General features: G+C 35.3%; 1 pseudogene; it reads right to left on the bottom strand.

Annotated features, from left to right (window-relative positions):
* Positions 1–21855, bottom strand: part of LOC123862921 (large ribosomal subunit protein uL11-like) — a 71497-nt pseudogene extending 49642 nt beyond the window's left edge.
* Between the last annotated feature and the right edge of the window lie 348 nt (positions 21856–22203).

Raw genomic sequence — 22203 nt, 5'->3', positions numbered from 1 at the left:
TGATCTCTGAACATACCCATTTATTTTAATCAATTAAAATCGGATTTGACTTGGATAAGGTTTTAGGAATTGTGCCATGTCAGACTGCATCAGGAGAAATTGAACTATGTTGTCTAGGTGATGCAGAGGTATCTGAAGCATTTAATTACTTAATAATTATGAATGGAGGTTTAGTCCTTAGAAAAACATCTGATCATTTTTTTATGTTTGCAAAGTTATGCTCTTTAGGTTTCCTTTTATCAGAAATATTATAGTTTGTATCAATAGTTGATGATATCACTATTAAAAAGTCATTCCACAGGGCGCCTGGGTGACTCAGTTGGTTAAGCGACTGCCTTCGGCTCAGGTCATGATCCTGGAGTCCAGGGATCGAGTCCCGCATCGGGCTCCCTGCTCGGCAGGGAGTCTGCTTCTCCCTCTCCTACTCCCCCTGCTTGTGTTCCCTCTCTTGCTGTGTCTTTCTCTGTCAAATAAATAAATAAAATCTTTTAAAAAAAAAAGTCATTCCACAGTTATTTTGATACTTTTCAATGAAAAAAGGTCAGCAGCGGTGCATATAACTGAGAACTTTCAAAATAAGATCCTGACTATGATAGGGAAATACGAGTCCATGTATGCTTGTAAAGTAGAATTGCATTTTATGTGATGAATGACTTAATGTACATGTTGATTCTTTTTGGAAAAAAGTTATTTGAATTATTGAGAGATAGCCAGAATAACCAGGTTGCTTATAATTATTTTTGCAAAATATTCTCTTGTACAAATGTGGAAGAAATAATAAAATCAACGCATTTTTTAAAAATGGAAGTTTGAGGGGCTCCTGGGTGGCTCAGTCAGTTAAGCGGCCGCCTTCGGCTCAGGTCATGATCCCAGGGTTCTGGAATCGAGTCCCGCATCGGGCTCCCTGCTCGGTGGGGAGTCTGCTGCTTTTTCTTCCTCTGCCTGCTGCTCTGCCTACTTGTGCTCTTTCTCTCTCTGTCAAATAAATAAATAAAATCTTAAAAAAAAAATGGAAGTTTCAGCCTTAAGTTACTAAAGGGACTATGAAAGAAGTGACCATCGGAATACTTCCTATTTACAAATAAAGCATGATTAAATTATATCATCTGAACCCAGGATTTAGTATTTGTCATCAAACAACTTCCTAGTTTAGGTTAAAATACTCTTGGATTTTCCCTTACTCTGAGAAAATAAGTAATAGAACTATAAATTTCATGTAAAAATGATAAGAAGAGTATATAGATACTTATTTTTAATAGTAATTGCAAATAAAGTAATAAAAATGAATATTTCAGATCTTCCCTCCAATAATACTACATATATTTCAAACATAAAAGGCAGGATTTTGTTTTAGACTTCCAAAGGGTAAACTAAGGAAAAGTGGGAATTGCAAAGCACACAGCTTCCAGTTGCATGGGTCTTATATTTCAAACCCATTAGCAGTAAAACTTCATTTTCACTACTGAAGGGGCACTTCACTCCTGAAGGCTGGAATGTGTTTTCTAAGTTAGCCAAGACAAAACATAAAGTTTTGTGCATATATATATATATATATATATATATTTTTTTTTTTTTTTTTTGCATTACACTTTGAGTTGCACCTGGAAGTAAATAGCTAACTAGAATAGACTAATGATATGCTCAGTGTCGCCAACAGTTGTGGAGTAAGCATCTCTCCCTGTATGGGTTCTCCAGTGAACTCTTAAACCGTTGGCTTTTAATTCAGGAACACACTCTGAGGAGCATGTCCCCTGCTCTTTATTACATTCCAGGGGCAGCTCCATCAAACTGCATCACTGCCGCTTAGCACAGCACTTACTCTCTCTAATAAAAAAACACTCCAGGTGTTATATTGAATGGATTATTATCAACAGAGGATTCCAAAATTTGGTTTATGCCCTACTCTTTCAAGATTCAGGGCAGCCTGAGGTCCCAGATGTGCTTTATGAGTGCCAACACGACATGTGAAAAAGATCTGGCCGGATGCATAAAGATGGTCAGTAGAGAGTTGTATTCTGACCCAACAACGTTCCATGTTGTTGGCTTAGGAAACAATTTCAGGAGATGGTTACTATGCCTCTTTGTGAAAATGGCATCAAAGGCAAAATAGTTGATAAAGAAAAAAGGAGAAACAATGACAGTGAGAGAGAAAGGGCTGAGTGACAGAAGACCAACAGGACCAACAGGATCAAGGAAATAATTCTTTAGCTACAGTAGTTTCCTTTAGAAAGGATCTAAGAAGTACCTTATTTCCTCATAGAAAGAAAACCAAGGACTTAAGAGAAGATCTAAATGATGGGATCCACATTCCCTACCAAGATTATTTAAGAAAAGTATTTTAATACCAAGTATAAAATAATCAAATCCTGAGAGGCTAGGCAGTATATATTTTTTTAATGATAAATCTTGGGGTCAACAATAGATTTTTGTGTACATAATAATAATACTTTGAGGTCACAGACTAAACTCTAACATGATATACAGTGATCCCTTTCCTGCTGCCTCATTTCCTCCCTTACCTGTCTCCTCTTTTCAGTCTTTCCGTGTTCCTATTTTTATGTTCCATTAATGATGAAGATCCTATTATTCTCCACACATGCTTTTTGTTTTTTATTTCTCTCATCTCTGTGGCTTTGCATATCATCTCTTCTGTACTTGGAACTTCAGCCCCTTTTTTGTCTACCTAACACAAGCTCATTATTAAGGCTCAGATCAAGGGTTGCCTCTTCTAGGAAGCCTACCTTGATGTCCTCACTTCTGCTCAGCACATTCCTGAGTGACCCCTTAATACTCCCTGCGTTTCTCCACCGCATTAGAGTTGTAGTTTTCTGCTGCATTTTGTCTTTCTTCTTAACTAGTCTCTGACTTACTTGACTGCAGACGCTGGATTAGATACATCATTTAAACCCATATTCCTACAATTTAGTGGATGTTCAGTAAAGAATTTTAGAAAGAATGAATGAAGTATCTTTAGTAAGTTACACAGATACTCACAGGAAAAAGTGACTTGGGACATTTTATAAAGGAAAATATTTTTAGTGTCAGCTTGGCAATAATTATGGGCTTCAATTAAAAACCTTTAATTGCTGGCTAGGCAAAGCTGGGGTAAGAAAGATGTTCTTGGTAGGGATGGAGATACTGAAATGACTATATTAACAGAACCAGAAAAGTTGAGATCTACTGCAATGAGTCATTCAGAAATTGTGAATTTCATTTCATTTCATATATCTTTAAAATTAAATAGTGTAGTTTCTGTCATTCATTCATATATTTATTTTTGAGAACTTATCATGAGCCTAGCATTATGTTACAATCTGGGGAAACCAGGATGGATATGGCATATGTTTTTTTCTTTGGGGGCTCACAGTCTGGTTAAAGATGATATTGTGGCTTGCAGACAGTCCTACAGGGATGAAAGATTTTGAATGATAAGAATCTAGCCCAGTAAATGTAGAAAAATCTTTGAAGAGAAACAGACAATTTTAGTCAATCTGCACACTGAACTGTCAGAGACAGGGGAAGGATGATGGGAGAAGTTCTCAGGAGGCATCTACATGGACAAGAACTCTGATTTGTGTGATTTATTTCACTGGGAAGGACTTTAATGGAAGAAAGAGAAGGCAAACAGTGGAAAAGCCTGCCTGAGATGGAATATGGTGGTGGAGGTGAAAGGGTTACATCTTTGTTCTCCATAAGCTTGTGACACTGATCTGAACTAAGATGCACTTTCCTCATCTGTAGAGTGGGTACAAAGATGAGTAAAGTGTAAAAGCCTTGGGCAAAGGCAAAGTATGAATCAGACAAAAGTGCAGCATTTTGTTTTGCTTTTTACAAATCAAGACAGGTTTTAGCATGTTTTTATGTCCAGGCTATAAATGCTCTGAAATATGAAAATGGATGTTGTTTGGCTCCTGCTGAGTTGCCCCTGACAGAAGACCCTCTGAGCCTCCCAGCCCAGGCAGAGCTGGTTGAGCTAGGCTCACTGAGCTCCAGAGCACAGCATGGCCTTCTCTTCTCTGCATTTGTAGCTTGAGGCCTTAACCTTTTATCATTATTTTAATGATGTTTTTATGTTTAATTTAACTGTTAATCACATTAACAGAGTTTTGACTAGTATGTCAGAGGGCTTGAAAACTGAGTTAAAGTTATTCTAAGAGCTAAATTTGTCAGGTCTGACATGTTTTAGTCAAGATGATCCAGTCAAGTGTAGAGATGTTGGAAAGATGGTGTGGGATGGTATTTAATTTATTCAGGACTTGAGGGGTGGAAATGGACTGGTAGTAGAGCTTGCTCCATAGTAGCAACAGTTAAGAGGATAATTTGTGGCTTGTCTTAAGGACATTAACCAAAGAAAACTGCCCCTAGAAAGCAACAAATTATATGTTATGCTTAAATTATTTTCTGAAGAATATGATCATATCAGAACATCATATAATTTAGGAGACATTAGTGAAATTCTATACTTCCCTTATATTGCATAAACCTATTATAGTAATGAAAGACAGGCACTCATTTTTCTATATTTAGAAATCATACCTTTAGGGGTCAAAGATTCCATTTGTGAGGTTTTTGCTAACAAACATTTTATTTTCTTAAAAAATTTTTATTACAAAATAGGTGTTAAAGCAAGAAAAATATACAATATAAAAATTAATCACTTTAGGGCGCCTGGGTGGCTCAGTTGGTTAAGCAACTGCCTTCGGCTCAGGTCATGATCCTGGAGTCCCGGGATCGAGTCCCACATCGGGCTCCCTGCTCAGCAGGGAGTCTGCTTCTCCCTCTGACCCTCTTCCCTCTCATGCTCTCTGTCTCTCATTCTCTCTCTCGCAAATAAATAAAATCTTAAAAAAAAATTAATCACTTTACTATTAGTATTTTGATATATATATTTTTACTCTTTCTATGAATAATATTAGGATATCACAACTGCTGAAACAGATACCTCTAAAATATTAGTGGCTTAACACAATAGTTTATTTCTTACTCTGGAGGGGCTTGCCAGCAGCAGAGGGTGGGGGAAAGCAGTGCTCCCTCATGCTCTGCTCCATGTAGTCACTCAGAGCAGTGCCATCAATAACCTTGCTACTGAAGATTCCTGGCCACCAACCTCCAGCAAGGGAGAAGAGAGAGGATGGCCAGTGAGATGTTTATAAGTTGCAGATCATAAAATAGTGAACCAACATTTCTGCTTATACTAAGAAACGCTGGAGAGGAAGCAAGTTCAATGTGTACATTGTGTTTTTTGCCATCGCAAATACATATGTCAACAGGCTCACATTCTATACGTTCTGCTGTGTGGTATTGTCTATTTACCCAGCAATACATCTCAAACTTCTTTTCTTGTGATTTATATCATTATTATTTGATTATACTACAATTTTGCACTTTTAAAAGTCAATTTCTTGTTAAACATTTTGGTTCATACCAGTTTTCATGAATGTTGGCAGTAGTCTGATAACATGCTTGCACTTTTGCATATTAACCTGATTATTTTCCTTAAAAAATTCCCAGAAGTAGAATCGCTGGGTCAAAGGGTATGTATCTTCAACAATAACAACAAAAAAGACTTGACACTTTGCTAAATCGCCTTCAGACATTTATATTCCCACCAGCAATGAATGTGCCAGTTGATGACATTTTTCTCTTGGATAATGGGGTCTGGAGATAGAAGCTGAAAATTGTACTTCCAGGATCCTTTTTATTTTATTTTATTTATTTTATTTTTTTTAAGATTTTATTTATTTATTTATTTGACACAGAGAGACACAGCGAGAGAGGGAACACAAGCAGGGGGAGTGGGAGAGGGAGAAGCAGGCTTCCCTGTGCAGGGCTTGATCACAGGACCCTGGGATCATGACCTGAGCCAAAGGCAGACGCTTAATGACTGAGCCACCCAGGCGCCCCAGATCCTTTTTATTTTAGGGTGAATTAAAGAACTGGTCATCAAGTACTTGTTGAGCCTCTACTAAGTGACTGGCTTGTGCTATAGGGAATTCAAGAAAAGTAATTAAGTTGTTTTTATTGGGAAACACTACTTTATTCTATATGCTTAACACTAAAAGGGAGTTTCAATTTCCTGCCTCTCTCCAATTCAGTAATTGAAGCTTTGGTCTTTACTGTGGCTATAGAAAAGAGTAAGAAGAGGTAAGGTGTTTCTTAAAATTCTATAACTAATTCAGATGAAAAAATAAGGTATTTAAATTTATTCTTTTTTTTTTTAAAGATTTTATTTATTTATTTGAGAGAGAGAATGAGATAGAGAGAGCATGAGAGGGGGGAGGGTCAGAGGGAGAAGCAGACCCCCCGCTGAGCGGGGAGCCCGATGCGGGACTGGATCCCGGGCCTCCAGGATCATGACCTGAGCCGAAGGCAGTCGCTTAACCAACTGAGCCACCCAGGCGCCCCTTTAAATTTATTCTTAAAAAATATTGTGATAATGAGTTGAAAATGATTTCTGGGTATTGGTACCGCAGCCACATTAGGCAAAGGGAGTACAAATCTGGGGCATGAATGGAGAAGCAGAATCATGCCTCAGCTTTGGCTTCACGCATTTCTTGAAAAAAAGGGTATATAATTACATGACTATTATCATTTCAAGTTATGAATTCCCATGGCCAATAGTAGCAAAGTCTAACTTAAATTTTAAGTTTAATTTTAAACATTAAGAATACTTTTAGAGAGGTATAAAGTTTGAGGCATCTTGTGAGCTTTCTTTTTCTCATTATTTTGACCATCATTTTTCAAGTTGCTAATGATCATTATATACTCATTTAAAAATATAATGTTTGAAAAAATATACAACGTTTGGATATACTCTGAAACCATATAGATTGATTTTATTTCAATGATAAGTATTATCTTTCCTTCTATTATTTAAAATTATATTTGGGTTTAACCTTTATTTAAAAGTAATGGATTTCTCAGATTCAGATTTGTTGCCGTGTTCGCTTATGTGTGTTCAATGGAAATAATTTATTACAAAATTCATTAACTAGATTCTTCTTTTTCTATCGTAAGATAAATTTTTAGTGAAAGTAAGAACTTGTGTCTTCCTGAGATGTAGTGTCTATAGAAATGTTATTTCCACAAAGTAGAAATACAGTCTTTGTGGGCACCTGGGTGGCTCAGTCGTTAAGCGTCTGCCTTCGGCTCAGGTCATGATCCCAGGGTCCTGGGATCAAGGCCCACTCGGGGCTCCCTGCTCAGCAGGGAGTCTGCTTCTCCCTCTCCCTCTGTCCCTCCCACCCCCCCCCACTCATGCTCATGCTCTCTCTCTCAAATAAATAAATAAAATCTTAAAAATAATTTTTTTAAGGGGCACCTGGGTAGCTCAGTTGTTAAGTGTCTGCCTTCAGCTCAGGTCATGATCCCAGGGTCCTGGGATCGAGCCCCACATCGGGCTCCCTGCTCGGCGGGAAGCCTGCTTCTCCCTCTCCCACTCCCCCTGCTTGTGTCCCCTCTCTCACTGTGTCTCTCTCTGTCAAATAAATGAATAAAATCTTAAAAAAAAAAAAAGAAATACAGTCTTTGTTATTAGATACCTGAGTTGTTAGTAGGTATATGTGCACCATAATATATAAACACTTCTATGAACGGATAAATTTATGTATGTTGTGTAGAAATCTGAAACTTTACAGATGGATACTCTATTCTCTAAATACTCAGAATGGCCCTGTCAAAGTTCAAAGGATAATACAGTAGTTTTCAAAACTAATAGGCAAATATGCTTGGAGTAGAAATGTAATTATAAATACAAATATAAAAATAAATTAATCTCATGAAAAATGAATCCATATTCTTTTTAAAGTATCTAGAAATCCTTAAAGTCTAAACTTGTCTCACAACTACTTTGTTACCTTCAAAAACTTTTTTTTTACTTACCTGAGGCCATTTACTCAATTAATTCATCAAGCGTATGTTGTGTATGAGATACATAGTCCACTTGATTTAAGATTTTATAGTCCACTGGGGGAGACAATCAAGCAAACAGAGAACTGCAATTCAAAATAATAAGTTTTCCTATAGAGGGAAGTTCTGGGTTCTCTGGGAACACAAGAAAGAGTCCTGAAAGAGATCAGAGATCAGATTGTTTTATCTTTGCATTGATGCTAGTTGTATTTTGAAGTACTTGATAATTTGTTAGTTTTGAAAGCTTCTGAGTTATCACTATTGCTAAAAGACTCTTCAGATCATTCAAAAAGAAACATCTAGCTGTTCAAGTTTCTGAGTAAGTAAGGGGTACTGGAAGGCAGTCTGTCATGAACCATGGTGGTCCATTTAACTTGTCATCTTTTGACTTCAGTTATTATTGATGTTACTATTCCAGACAATACTATTTGCAAATCTTATTAACGTATATACATCCTACACTTAGGAAAAATTTATACTGCATAAATATTAATGATCGTGATGTTGTGTGAGAAGTTTTGTTTCTCGTCGATCTTATAGTTTTAGAAGTGATTGCAATCAAGTCCAAATACACTCGACATGGCTTATAGGTCAAGGGGGATTTGAAGGACTTGAACTGGCCTGAAAGAACGTCAAAAAAGACTGGAGAATCAGCAATTGAGGGTTGAAGTTGCCTTAGGTCAGGGAGAGGGAGGGTCTCTGTAAAAGGCTCCCAACAGCTGGGCTGTAAAAGGTACAGCTGGAGCACTTGGAAGGGAGATTGGAAAGGCCTGATACTGCGGAAGAATCAGGGTGAAATGAGATGTGCCTTGCTTAGGACAATAAAAGAAAGGCAGGAACAGCTGCAGGGTTTGGGTCTGAGATGCATGGCAAACCCGGTTGCAGGGAAAGCCTAAATGAACAGCAATGGGAAACATATGTATGTATATACGTATATCTGAAGATGCACAAAACGTAATGCTTAGGAAAGACTAACATGCTTAAAACGTTCTGAGTGATGAACTGGAAGAATGAAGATTAAAAGCCAAAGAGAATTGAATGGACAGATATTTTGATTACAGTTTCAGGTTAGAACATACTGTAAATACCGAACTAAGAAATACTTGGAACTCTACACTGGCCACCAAAACCAATTATGATCTAAGTGAGTTTGGTTTATTTTAAGTTCTTAATTGGGGCCTTTAAAGCATCCTCCAGTCTATTTATACATGGACTAATAGGAAATCAATTTAACTTGCTCTACAATAGTTTAACAATATTAAAACATTTACATAATTTTGTGATATTTCTCATTGTAATAGGATACAGTAGTCAATTAATTTTTTCCTTCATTATTAACAATGAGCTTTTATGAAATTGCTGCTTGGTACAAGAGCTGCTTTCTGTCATTGGGTCATTAGATTTGCTGCTTTGAATTTAAAGGGAAAATAATATTAATTCCCTCAAATACCTTTTCTTCAAATTATGTAGCAATGTCTTTTTTCCCCTTCTTTTTGCACTGCATAATATAATCTGGCAAAAAGTAAGTGTGATCTTAATTGTTAGACTTGTTTATTCCAGGGAGGAACCAATGGAGCACTTATAGTAATTAACATATTTTCTGTGGTCTTCTCATTTTGTTAATGATATCTTATTGAAGGCTGTGTAGTAATTACTGCCCACTGAGGTACATACGCTGAAACAAATTAATGGCCAATGACCAATAATGATTACACTTGTAATTATCTATTGTAAAATATAAGCAGAAAAAAATTGAAATTAAAAACAATGTTCTTTGAAGCTAAAATTAAACTGTGCTAAAAATCATATTAACAACTCAATAGAGAAATGATATTCTATGTTTTATCATAATCTCCATCAGTTTCATTTAAGTTACAGGAGACTTTTACTTTTGCTAATGTTGCACAGCTTCACTCAGTGGGAGAGAGGGGTAAAAGTGTGAAGAATAGGATACCTATCATGTTTACTCTCAGGTATGACTTTTAGGTATTTATAGCACATTTGTCTTAACATAGGCAAAATAATTTTCACTGACTTCAAGAAGTATTCAAACTTCATTTATTTAATGGGTTTATTAAAATAAAGAGTAAATTTCCTAAAACGCCCACTATAACTTGGGATAGAGGGTGGTGGTAGATGTTCATGCAGTTTTCACACAACACCACTTGATTTTGTAAAGTTGAGCAGTTTGAAACTCCTTCAGTGTATATATTTTGCATATGGAAAAATAATAATAAACCTTAGCTGAGGATTAGCATAGTACAATGTTGGAGTTCTCCAGACTGGGATACAAGAGACCTGAGTCCTAAGTCTGTGTCACTAATCACCTGGCAAGTCACTCATTGTCTTTGGCCTTGGTTTTCTGACCTAAGAAATGGGAACTTTGTACTAGATCATCTCCAAGGACACTCATCAGCTTTAATGTTCTACAAGTTATATAATAAGGATCCCAGGATACTGGGAATTATTTCTCTTATCTCTGGTTAAATTCTTGTGTGAAAATATCTTAAGATTTTTTAGGTAATTTTAATTATTTGGAGTTCGGTTGATGAGTCAAATATTCTCATCTTTGATTCTCAGGCCTCATCAAATATTTAGGATATGAAATAGAATCCTGAATTTTTGTTTGCCTGAGTAAAAAAAAATGACACCAGCATCTAAACCTAGATAACCTAGCTTAAATGTACACACTATTTTCAAATAAACTTAAAAATAGTATTTAGATAAATTATTTTTAATTAAAATATTTAATGAAGTGTAATGATTTTGTTTATAATAATGTTTTGTTCCTTATGAAAATTTGGGTTCCTGCAAGATCAGACTTAAGTTTTTATATATTGTTGTACCATGACTCTTAGCATGTATTAATGTTCAAGAAATATTTGTTGAAAGAAAAAAATGATGGTCAACATATCTTTCTTTGCTTTTGAATATTCTGTATGTTGCCATGTTGTTTTAAATTATTCTCAGTGTCAAATATCTTTTCTCCCTCAAATAGGAAGTTGGCTTTCTATGTGACAACTTAAATGTTTTACAATGAAGCAATTAAGGCTTGCTTCTTTTGAGTTAAGGTTTATTATTTGGATAGGGATACCATGGTGGAATTATGATCTTGCTGTTTTAAGTTGAATATCACATCCAAATTGCTTTTTTTTTTTTACATATGAGGAAATTGGGCATAATGAAGATATAAATTGCTAGATTATTATCTAAAATTATCTAAAATCTCTGCCCTGGAGGTTTTGACCTGTCTATTAAATCTTTAGGATCCACCAGCAAAAGATGAGAAAAGTTGTTATCTAGCTTTAAGATTTTTCAGGACCTCTGACTGCTTTTAATTTTTTCTTTCAGTTCATGGGAACTGGTCTTGTACGCCTGACTGAACTTGGTTTAGATTTTTGACAGTTTTTTATTTGTGTCCCATTTGGATGTTTTTCAAAATGTCCAGACTATTCACATTACATCTGAATAAGCACTACCTAATGGTTTAATGCAAATTGTCTGGCTTACCTCTAATTAGTATTGTTAATGTTTACAGATTATTCTTAATAAAATAAAGCTTTGTGGCTTTATTTTAAAAACAAAAATAAAAAAAATAATAAAAATAAAATATTTTAAAATAAAAATAATGTGGACATTATCAGAAGTTTTAAAGAAAAATTTGTTTTAAAAAAAACCTGACTGCTAGAAAACTCTTGGTTGGCGTAAAAAGAGAAATGACAGAGTAGCCAAAATAACTCTCTCTTATGATATAATTTCCAATCTGGAATAATCTTGGTAGTCATCTGTTAATATATTTAGACTTAGCAACACTGACAAACTGAGGGTTATAGAGATGCACATGGTGAATACTTACCTGCTAGTCTTACCATACTAATAATTAGCACTAAATTATAAATATATCCAAATCTAGTGCATGTCTGCACATCTGTGTTTTAGTAATTTAAATAAAGCAGTTTGCTACAATATGAAGTTAGAAATTGTTTCCTATTCTAACTTAGTAATTAGTGAAAAAACACAGAAGAGATTCTGAGAAAACTATTATCTAGAAGTATGCTGGAAAAATAAAATACTCATTACTTGGCTATTTATTTCTAGCCCTGAAATCATGAAAGGTTTTGTTTATTTTGCTAATATAATTTAAAGAAAGTTATTTAAAAAGTTAATAAGGCAAGAGCCTGAAATTTATTTAATTAAAAAAATAATGAATTTAAAAAAGGGAGGTTATGGGCAATTACACTATAGTCTTGTCTCTTAGATAAGCTGCTCCATGAACTTGGGCAAGCATATTTATCCTTCAGAGGCTCATTTTCCTCATCTGACATTCCACACTTTTCTAGTCTGGAGCATCACTAAAGTCCTTTCAGAAACTATTTGCAATGTGTATATTGGTGTTAATGGTTTTAGTTTCTCTCTCTCTCCCCCCCATATATATATAGTTATAGTTATAAATTCTCTTAAATTCTATATGGAACATTTATAATCTTAAATGTATATATACCTTGTATATGAAAAAAAATAATCAAGAGGAATAAATTACTTTTCTTATTTTGTTCACAGATATAAAATAATTCCTACCATGTCATTTTCTTCAATGATGTGTACATTGGAATTATGGTCCTAAGAATATCACAGTCATTTTTTTTTTTTTTTTGGAAACATTTCAACATCTCTATTCAAAGACTGGCTGGATCATGTTTACTGAGGCTTTTCAAGGCATCTGTTCTTAGCCACAGCTGAGAATGGGGCCCACCGTGCAGACTGGAAGGATCCACCTAGAATTTGTTGAATTAAGTCCTTGCACCTGGATATAATTGTTGTGCCGCTGTGCTGGGGTTTTCTTAAGCTACTGGTAAAACAAATTAGCTCAATTTAAACTGGCATCCAGTAGAGAAGCAACAACTCACCTCATATAATGTTTTTCAAATAATTATTTTTGTATTGCCGGTTTTACCTCATGAATATTTTCCTGGGGGTTGGGTGAGAAAAAATGTAGCTAAACCAGAGACGTGATAAAAATTCTACTCATGTTATAGGCTTTGATATTACTGCAGTATAATTAAGATATGGGTAAATATGCGATTATAGTTTCAGTTCAGCTGGATTTTTTCTGCCACTAAACAAAACATCAATTCAGATATTTAGTTGTGAGGTAGAGTTTAAGAAATATTCTCATATCTACATGCAAGTTTCATAAACCATTGATGTATTTGTTGTAGCTTTAATATACAACTGTTTTTACAGATAGAAAAAATACATGTGAGAAACATGATAAACAGGAGACAAGATTCATTTATGTTTGTCAGTGGAATTAATGAAACTCGTGTGGTTATGTATTTTTGAGTCATTTATACTTGGCAACCTAATTCATAAGTTTTCTTGGAAACCCAATAAACTCCAAACTTTAATGGCTGGTAAGAATGAGGCTGGTGCTTGTGGGACTATGGGGGCTAATACATGTATGTATTTCTGTGTGCATTTATTGCTTACCCACTTAGGACAGATTTCATAGGTGCCAATTATATGTCAGGCAGAATTCTCAGCACTGAGGACACAGCAGGGAAGCCTGAGAGGTGCCTGGCTTCCTAAAGTTTACATTCTAGTTTGGAAAACACACACAGAAAGAAAGAAGGAAAGAATGAAAGAGAGAGAGGAAAGGAGGGAGGGAAGGAGGAAGAAAAACTAAGAATATAATTAAGTTCAATTTAGTGTTAAGTTCTATGAAGAACAAAGTGTGGGCTAATTAGAGAGTATGAAAGGTAAAATTAGATTGGTCAGGAAGGCTTCTCTGAGAAAGTTTTCATGTTGATATATGTATCAGTAAGCACATATGCTAGCTGCATTAATATACCCATGTATTTGTTAATATGCCTTTGTATTTCCAGCCCCCTTGCACAATGTCTAGCATAAAATGGAGAAAAATCTTCCCTACTTGTATGGAAGGCACAAAGCGTTTAGGAAGGTCTGTGCACATGTGTAGAATATATATAGGATATAGATTTTTCCAAAATATAGCATACAGAACACAATAAATCAATATTACAAGATAATTTATTAGAAAGTTTTGGATATAAAGCCCTATAGAGCCTTTCCTAACCATTTTTCTTCAAACATTGTCACTTATTCCCCAGTCATAATAACTTGTGCATATTTCTCTTAGTACACCCTGCCTTGCGTTATCATTAGTTGTCTATCAATGTATTTTCCTTTCAAGATTTTACTCTTTGACGGAGGCCTTTGTTTCATGTATCTTTATATTTCCGGGGCCCTACAACAAGTCTAGAAGCAAATCAAATATGATTTAATATAAGTGTGCGATAAAGGGATTCTACTGTAGTTCAATAAAATGTTCAGAACTGTTACAGAGGAAAATTTCGCACATATGCTGATGTTCTGAGAGTGAAATATTGTGGTGAGGTGGCAGAGCTGAATTCCGAATTCCAGCCACCCAGCTGGCTGACTTGAGCTCATTGTTGGCAACAAACACGGCCGCCGAGTTTGATTAGCAATGACAACGCCACTGTTGCTGGTGGAAATAGCTACCGTTTATGCAGCTCTAATGTCAGTTAGTAGCCACGAGCTGCACTGTCCTAGCAAATCCTGACAATTACCCTGTGAGGCAGGTGTTACACACCCACTTTACAGATAATTGAAACTCGGAGAGAATGAAAAAACGCCTGAATTCATCAGGCTTGTCATAGCTTAAAATAATGTGTGTGGTGAGTTATATTTATGAAATGTACAAATTTATACAAATAGTATAAACTTCCAAATTAAAAAGTTATAAAATGACTGCCACATATATGTATACATATAATGTATATATATTTTGTATAATATACAATATTATATATAAACGTATATATAAAATGTTTATATATATAAAGTGGCTGCCATATATATATGTGTGTGTATATATATATATATACGCGATGCATGTGTGTTGTTAAATGGTAGTGGGATAGTCTTTTGAATGTTTGGTGAGGAAAGGATGCAAAATGTCAGGGATATGTATCTTGGTAAAGTTTGGGACAGTATATACATGTTTGATGTGTATGCGTACATACATACTCATCATTGTGTATAGATATTTGCAAAGTTATTGGATACTATCGATTTTGAACCAACTTATAGTCATTATGGTATAGTCTCCTTACTAAAAAATGAACTTTGGGGGAGAAGAACCATGAGAGACTATGGACTCTGAGAAACAGACTGAGGGTTCTAGAGGGGAGGGGGGTGGGGGGATGGGCTAACCTGGTGATGGGTATTAAAGAGGGCACGTACTGAATGGAGCACTGGGTGTTACATGCAAACAATGAATCATGGAACACTACATCAAAAACTAATGCTGTAACGTGTGGTGATTAACATAACATAATAAAATAAAATTAAAAAAAATGTGTTAAAAAATAAAATTAAATTAAATTAAAAAAAATGAACTTTGGTTTGGAGGACAGGGCCATTTCATGTTTATTTGTGTTCTCAATGCTTAACACAGTGTGTGGTGCAAATGTAAGCACCCACTAAATGCTTGTTAAAAAAATAAAAGAATTAACAAAGCATAGCATTGTCACATAGCATAAGAGGGCCTAAGATTTTTATGCCCATTAGCTTTATTTATTATTTTAAATTTTTAAATTTTTTTAGTTTTTAAAGATTTTATTTATTTAGTTGACAGAGAGAGACACAGGAAAGAGGGAACACAAGCAGGGGGAGTGGGAGAGGGAGAAACAAGCCTCTCACCGAGCAGGGAGCCTGATGTGGGGCTCGATCCGAGGACCCTAAAATCATGACCTGAGCTGAAGGCAGATGCTTAATGACTGAGCCACCCAGGCACCCCTGCCCATTAGCTTTAAAAACGAATGTTAAAACCATAAGAGACTCTTAATCTCACGAAACAAACTGAGGGTTGCTGGAGTGGTGGGGGGTGGGAGGGATGGGGTGGCTGGGTGATGGACATTGGGGAAGGTATGTGCTATGGTGAGTGTTGTGAATTGTGTAAGACTGATGAATCACAGACCTGTACCTCTGAAACAAATAATATAGTATATGTTAAAAAAAAAAAAAAAAGAAGATAGCAGGAAGGGAAAAATGAAGGGGGGGAAATCAGAGGGGGAGACGAACCATGAGAGACTATGGACTCTGAGAAACAAACTGAGGGTTTTAGAGGGGAGGGGGTGGGGGGATGGGTTAGCCCGGTGATGGGTATTAAAGAGGGCACATACTGCATGGAGCACTGGGTGTTATATGCAAACAGTGAATCATGGAACACTACATCAAAAACTAATGATGTAACGTATGGTGACTAACGTAACATAATAAAATAAAATTAAAAAAAAGAAAAAAAAACAATGTCAAGAACAGAGGAAAACAATAAGCAAATACTGGTTATTATTATTTTTTTATTCCAAAAGCTCAGTGGAGTTTTATTTTTATTGTAAGAATTAGTCTATTTCAGTATTGTAGTTCTGAGTTAGGCAAAATGGATTAGAAATGCAAAACCTGAGAAAATTGCATACATGTGCAAAAATGTAGCAATAGTATTCCTTTTAAAAATCTGATATAGGCCTATAATCTTCAAAATAAGCAGCTAAATAGATATTTTATGAATTTGATGCTAATGATCACTGATATTCACACATTTATATATGTTCACACAGTGGATCATAATATTGACTGATAAATGTGTATGTTCTAATACATCATTCACACACATACACTCTGTAACTGAAAAAGAGGCTCCTGCACTGTGAAGCTATGAAGGCTCACCAAATATCATCACGTGCTTTTCAATTTATGGATTCTTTTGTTAATATAGAAAAAGGCAGAAGAGAGGTGCAGACAAAAAAATCTGTAACCTGAAAATCAGGAGAACTATGAATCGTTAGAATTGTCTTTTCAGAAATATAAAAATAGGTTCAAAATTAAGTAAAAGGATATTTTTATCTCCCCATGGGATGACAGAGGCAAAGGTCAGTCCTCACTGCTGGTAATTTATTTTATGTTTATATGTCTCTAGGTACAGAAAAAGTAGAACTCACCCAAATGCTTTCTAAAAGTTTAAGCACACAGACTCTATTATATGCAGCAAAAAGTTGAAGAGCTGGTCTATATATAAATGTAGGTGACTTGAGGAAACAATCTCACTTTTACACGGTTATGTGTATCAGATATTAGAAAAGCCAAAATGTGTTTCTCTACTTAATCGGTTCAACCTCCGTAATTACTGAATACAGAGTAAAAATAATCCAGTCTGTAAAATCTATTAATTAGAAGTAGAAGATTTTGGGTAGAAGCTCCTCATAGACTGCAGTACAAGTGTACAATTCTCAGAGTTAAAGGGAGGCACTTTATAAGGAAGTGTTTATCTCTTAGTTTTTCTAAGGCGGCACTTGTTCATTCTATGGAATTGGAACTACGTTGGGAATAATCTCTCTCAGGATGACGTGCTGCCTCAGGCATCCCACTGTAAACAAGGCTCTCACAGTTCTAATATTTTTCTTAAATTAATATTGAGACCAAAAGGGAGTGTGACAGGCTTTAAAATTCCCCAAATTATCTGATCTTAGTGTTCCACGTGTAACTCTGAAGAGAAATTAAATTGTGTTTTGTTGAAAGACAATGTGGGGACTCAGTACAAGAGTCTAGAAGTTACCTGGCTGTCACAAAAGATTTCTTTTTATAGACTGGATGATAGATGGTCGATTTCATAGAAAATTCTGTTTTCAAAACTTTTATGTCCAAAATTTAATTTCACTATCTGATACCCATGGAGTTGTTAGGTTAAAGCGATATGGAGATAGGTAATTGGAAATGAAGAGATGCACAATAATCTAGTTGCTCCAGACAAAAACTAAGGAGACAGCTTTGATTTTTCCCAATTTTCATTACCGCAAATGCTCTACACTGTGCTTTCAAAGTAAGTATTGTGATTCCATTGATTTCTCTGCATCTCCACTTGAGCCAGTACCTTCTTCTGTCACCTGGACTACTGTGCTAGCTTTCCTGCCCTGGCCTCCTACTAAAATGTATTCTTTGTACAGGAGCCAGAAAGATTTTTTTTAAGTTTATGTCAGATCATGTCACTCCTTCTTTAAAAGCGTCTATAGCTTTATTCATAATGGCCCAAACTGGAAACAACCCAAATGTTCATCAACCAGTGAATGGACAAACAAATAGTGCATTCATACAATGGAATTCTTTCAGCAATAATGAACAACTGATACACATAACAACATGGATGCGTCTCAAAGGCATTATGCTAAGTGAAAGAAGCAAGACACAAAAGGCTACATGACTCCATTAAATGACATCCTGGAAAAACTATGGGGACACAAATACAATCAGTAGTTGCTAGGGGGTGGAGGACATGAGGGAACTCTTTGGGGTGACAGAAATGATCTATTTCTTGATTGTGGTAGTTATACAACTTTATATATTTGTCTATAATCATCAAACTGTTATGTGCATGGAAAGAGTGAACTTTATTACATTCATATAGCCATCACATATATGAATATAATAAAATTTATTACATACAATACTTATATTTATTGTTTATAATAATTATATACATATGTTTATATGTATATAATTGGGAGACCCAATTCCGCAGAATACATTGTCTCCTTTAGAAAAAAACAAGAGAATAAATCCATCCACATAAAGTGCCTCCGTTTAACTCTGAGAATTGTACATGTGTACTAGAGAGTCTGTGAGGAGCTTCTACCCCAAATTAGATACATATGAGGTAAGTTATATCTCAATAAACATGACTTAAAAAAATAAAGGCCATTCTATGGCCTCTGCCTGTATTTAGAATAAAAATCCACTCTTGACTCTGGACTGTCAGGCCCTTTGTGAACTCGCTTCCCTGTCTGCCCTTCATATTTCTCTCCCAGACTCACACTCTTCAGGTTTACTACACAGGGTGTTTTCTTAGAGGTTTAATATTTAGCTTTAAAAACAAATAAATTATTAGCCTCTAAAAACATTTAATTTTTATTAATGAGGATTTAAGTATAAAATTGTGTGTTAATAATTCTTTAGCATAATACCTATATTTTCTCATAAAAATTAAAAGCCCCATCTACAAAAAAACTGTTTTCATCATAATAGGCATCCTGATTCTTAGTTCATGGAAAGGGAAGAGAGAGGCAGTAATTTTAAGTATCTGAGATCACATTCAACTCAGTTAGTGACCAGGTATTTTCTGACAGTTAAACATGATATGAGAAAAGATGAATTTATGGTATATTAATTAATTAAACAAGTGATATTTTATACCTATTACATAACAGGATACTCAAGGGAGCCATTTTTTACTTTATAAGACTATGAAAATTGATTTTGATTAAATAATAACCCCTCTTATTTTATTTAAAAATTTAAATTTAACATAAAACATTTAATTACTTATATTTTAGACATACACCTTCATGTGTGTTGAATATGGGCCAACACAAACTTACAGAGTTTTACAACATGTAAAAGGATAGAAACTGTGTGTAGAAAACACACACCTCTACACCCTCACACACATTTTATTTAGTTATAAGAAAAATATACTTTTTTAATAGTGTCATCATATAAAAGTAAAAATTCAGTTCACATATCTAAATTAGATCTACAAAGCTTCTATAAATGCGTTAAAACAGATTCACATAAATCACTACACTGTCATCTTAAAAAAAAAAGTCACATCTATTATCTGATAGTGCACCTTATCTCATAGGTCATATTTACATATTATGCACCCCAGGAATGTGTCAGGACTAGACAAAATTTCCGGCTCATGTGAGAAATAGCAAAAATACAAGCTGATTCTATAGTAGGATCATGGGACTTGAATTTTTAAAGTTTTTCAAGTGACTGTTTTCTCCCTCCCTCCTTTCTTCCCTCCCTCCTTTCTTGCCTCCCTCCCCACTTCCTTCCTTCCTTCCTTCCTTCCTTCCTTCCTTCCTTCCTTCCTTCCTTCCTTCCACTTCTCATTCTTCTTTTTAGCCTTCCTTTTCTTCTTAAGTTCACTGAAAAGTATGGTCATTGAAGAAAGTTTCCAGTTTATGACTTCAGGATATATATTCAATTCACCTTAAACTTTTGCTGTTCAGCATGAATATAGTCAATATTCAGATTGCTTGCTAGCCTGAGTCCCAGAATTTGTTTTAAGGTATCCAAGAACAGGATGACATTACTCAGGAAACACCTTGTACAATGATGCCATATCCATCACTTGACTAAGATCTTGTTTTCAACTTTGTAAGCCAGTGGGGTGACCTTCTGTTCCCAAGAGAGGGCCTAAAAGGTACTGGGCAAATCTTTGGCTCTTGAAATAGCTGTTCAATGTTACAGATGTTCAGGTGACTGACTAATGGTTTCCTTCCCCCATAAGACAGCTCCTGGGAAGCTCTAGGATGTGGCTTTAAACTGGAATGACTCTGGGGAGCTAGGTTTGATATGGCATGGTCTCGAGGCATCCCTAGTCTGAAGTTATTCCAGGAAGTCTGGTGAGTTCTAAAACTTCCCTGGCAAACCGATCTGCTCTGACAGCACAAAGAGGGAAATGTAAATGAGGAAAATACCAAGGTCAAGGCCTTACTTGGTGCTTCCAGGGTGTAGTATAACACAGTGGTTAAAAACTCTAGCACTGAGGTTGAGATACTCGGCTATCCTTCCTAGTTCCATCTCTGATGGCTGCATGACTGGAGCCTCAGCTTTCTCATTAATATTAATAATGATAATAATAATAATAATGATAAAACATTTTCCAGTGGAATTGTGAGGAGTGATCGAAATTAACTAAGTGCTTAGCAAAAAGTAAACACTGACTAAATGGTACCTATTAGTATTGTTATTGTTACCGTAAGCCTCAGAAAATAATTTAGCCATAGTTGAGAAACTACTGGGGATTTTCTCATTTCATCAATGATAAGAATAATTTATACAACTGTTGTGATAAATACATATGGAAGGAGCTGAGCACATTGACAGGTTGAGTTCAGAATGCAAGCGGGCGCTGGAATTTAAGATTCATAACTAGTTTATATAGAGGTAGGAAAATTTTGTGTATTGAATCAGTTTACTTTATTCAGGTTTAGGCATAAACATCTTATTTTCTAGGTTTTATAATTATATATAATATTTATGGTAACAAAATATTACAGGAGGAGGAAGCTTAGAAGTAAACCAATATGTTATATTTTTCTAGTATAACATTTCTATGAGAAATTAAATTAAGGTAAGAAAAATAAAATCTCCTGTTAGAGTTCCTTCAGCATTTTGTAATGCTTCTTACACAAAATGTTAAAATTATAAAAAAAATCCCATTTGTTTCTTTTTCCTGCACCTGTACCAGGTCTAGGAAGCTAATTATTGAAAATACATCTTCCAGAGATTAAATAGGCAAATATTATTGTTCCTTTAATATAAAATCAATGGAAAATACTTAACATTTTTATATCTATTTCCTTATCTTCCTTTTTCCTCATTATTCTTTTTGATACTACTATTATTATTACAGCTGCACAGAAATGACACATTGCTAAATAGCAGTGAACACTGGAAGAAGGTTAAGCAAAGTTAATTTATGCAAGGTAACTGCAGCTAGAAATGCGGGAGGACCTTATTCTACTTAATAAATACATTATTTGTACAGGTCAGTTTTACCTGCTGAGTATTTCCAGGCATCCAAATAATTGTTATTCTCAACTGTCTCTTCTCATGTCTTCGCCAAGCTAACCCACAAAGGATGAGCAGCTCAGAGCTTAGCGAGTGCTTCCCAGCTGGCCCCCAGGAGCGCTGGGAGCTTGCCTGAAGAGCTTCCCAGAAGACCCGAAAGGCCACAGCAGCATCACTTACAGAAACGGCCCGGATAATGTTCGTTTTGGATTCATCTTCTGGCTTTGTGATCTTGGGCGAGTTACTTATTTTCCTCCATTTCTCCATATGGAAAACTAGAGGAGTAATACCTACCTTACAAATATTGCTTTCATGAGAAACAGTGGAGATGATATTTGTAAAGGGTTTGCTAAATGCAAAATGTTCATTCCACTTAAATCTATCACGGTAGTTAAAAGTATGCCATTAGCTTGAATCTTGGCTCTCTAATGGGAATAATGATTGTGCTTACTGCTCGGGATTGTTGGCAGGGAACCACTACATATAAAACAGGTGGGGCCATGCTTTTTGTTATTATTACTCTACAAATCCTTATTTTCACTCAGAAGCAGACCAAATGGACATACTTAATATAGAGTGTAAGAATGATAGAGAAGTGAGGTTAATTTTTAAAAA

This window comes from Mirounga angustirostris, unplaced genomic scaffold (genome assembly GCF_029215605.1).
Source record: "Mirounga angustirostris isolate CCGP_5_RB_7025 unplaced genomic scaffold, mMirAng1.0.hap1 SCAF_1, whole genome shotgun sequence".
NCBI lineage: Eukaryota > Metazoa > Chordata > Mammalia > Carnivora > Phocidae > Mirounga > Mirounga angustirostris.
The sequence above is the reverse complement of the archived record's forward strand: the minus strand, read 5'-3'. Positions and strand labels throughout refer to the sequence as shown.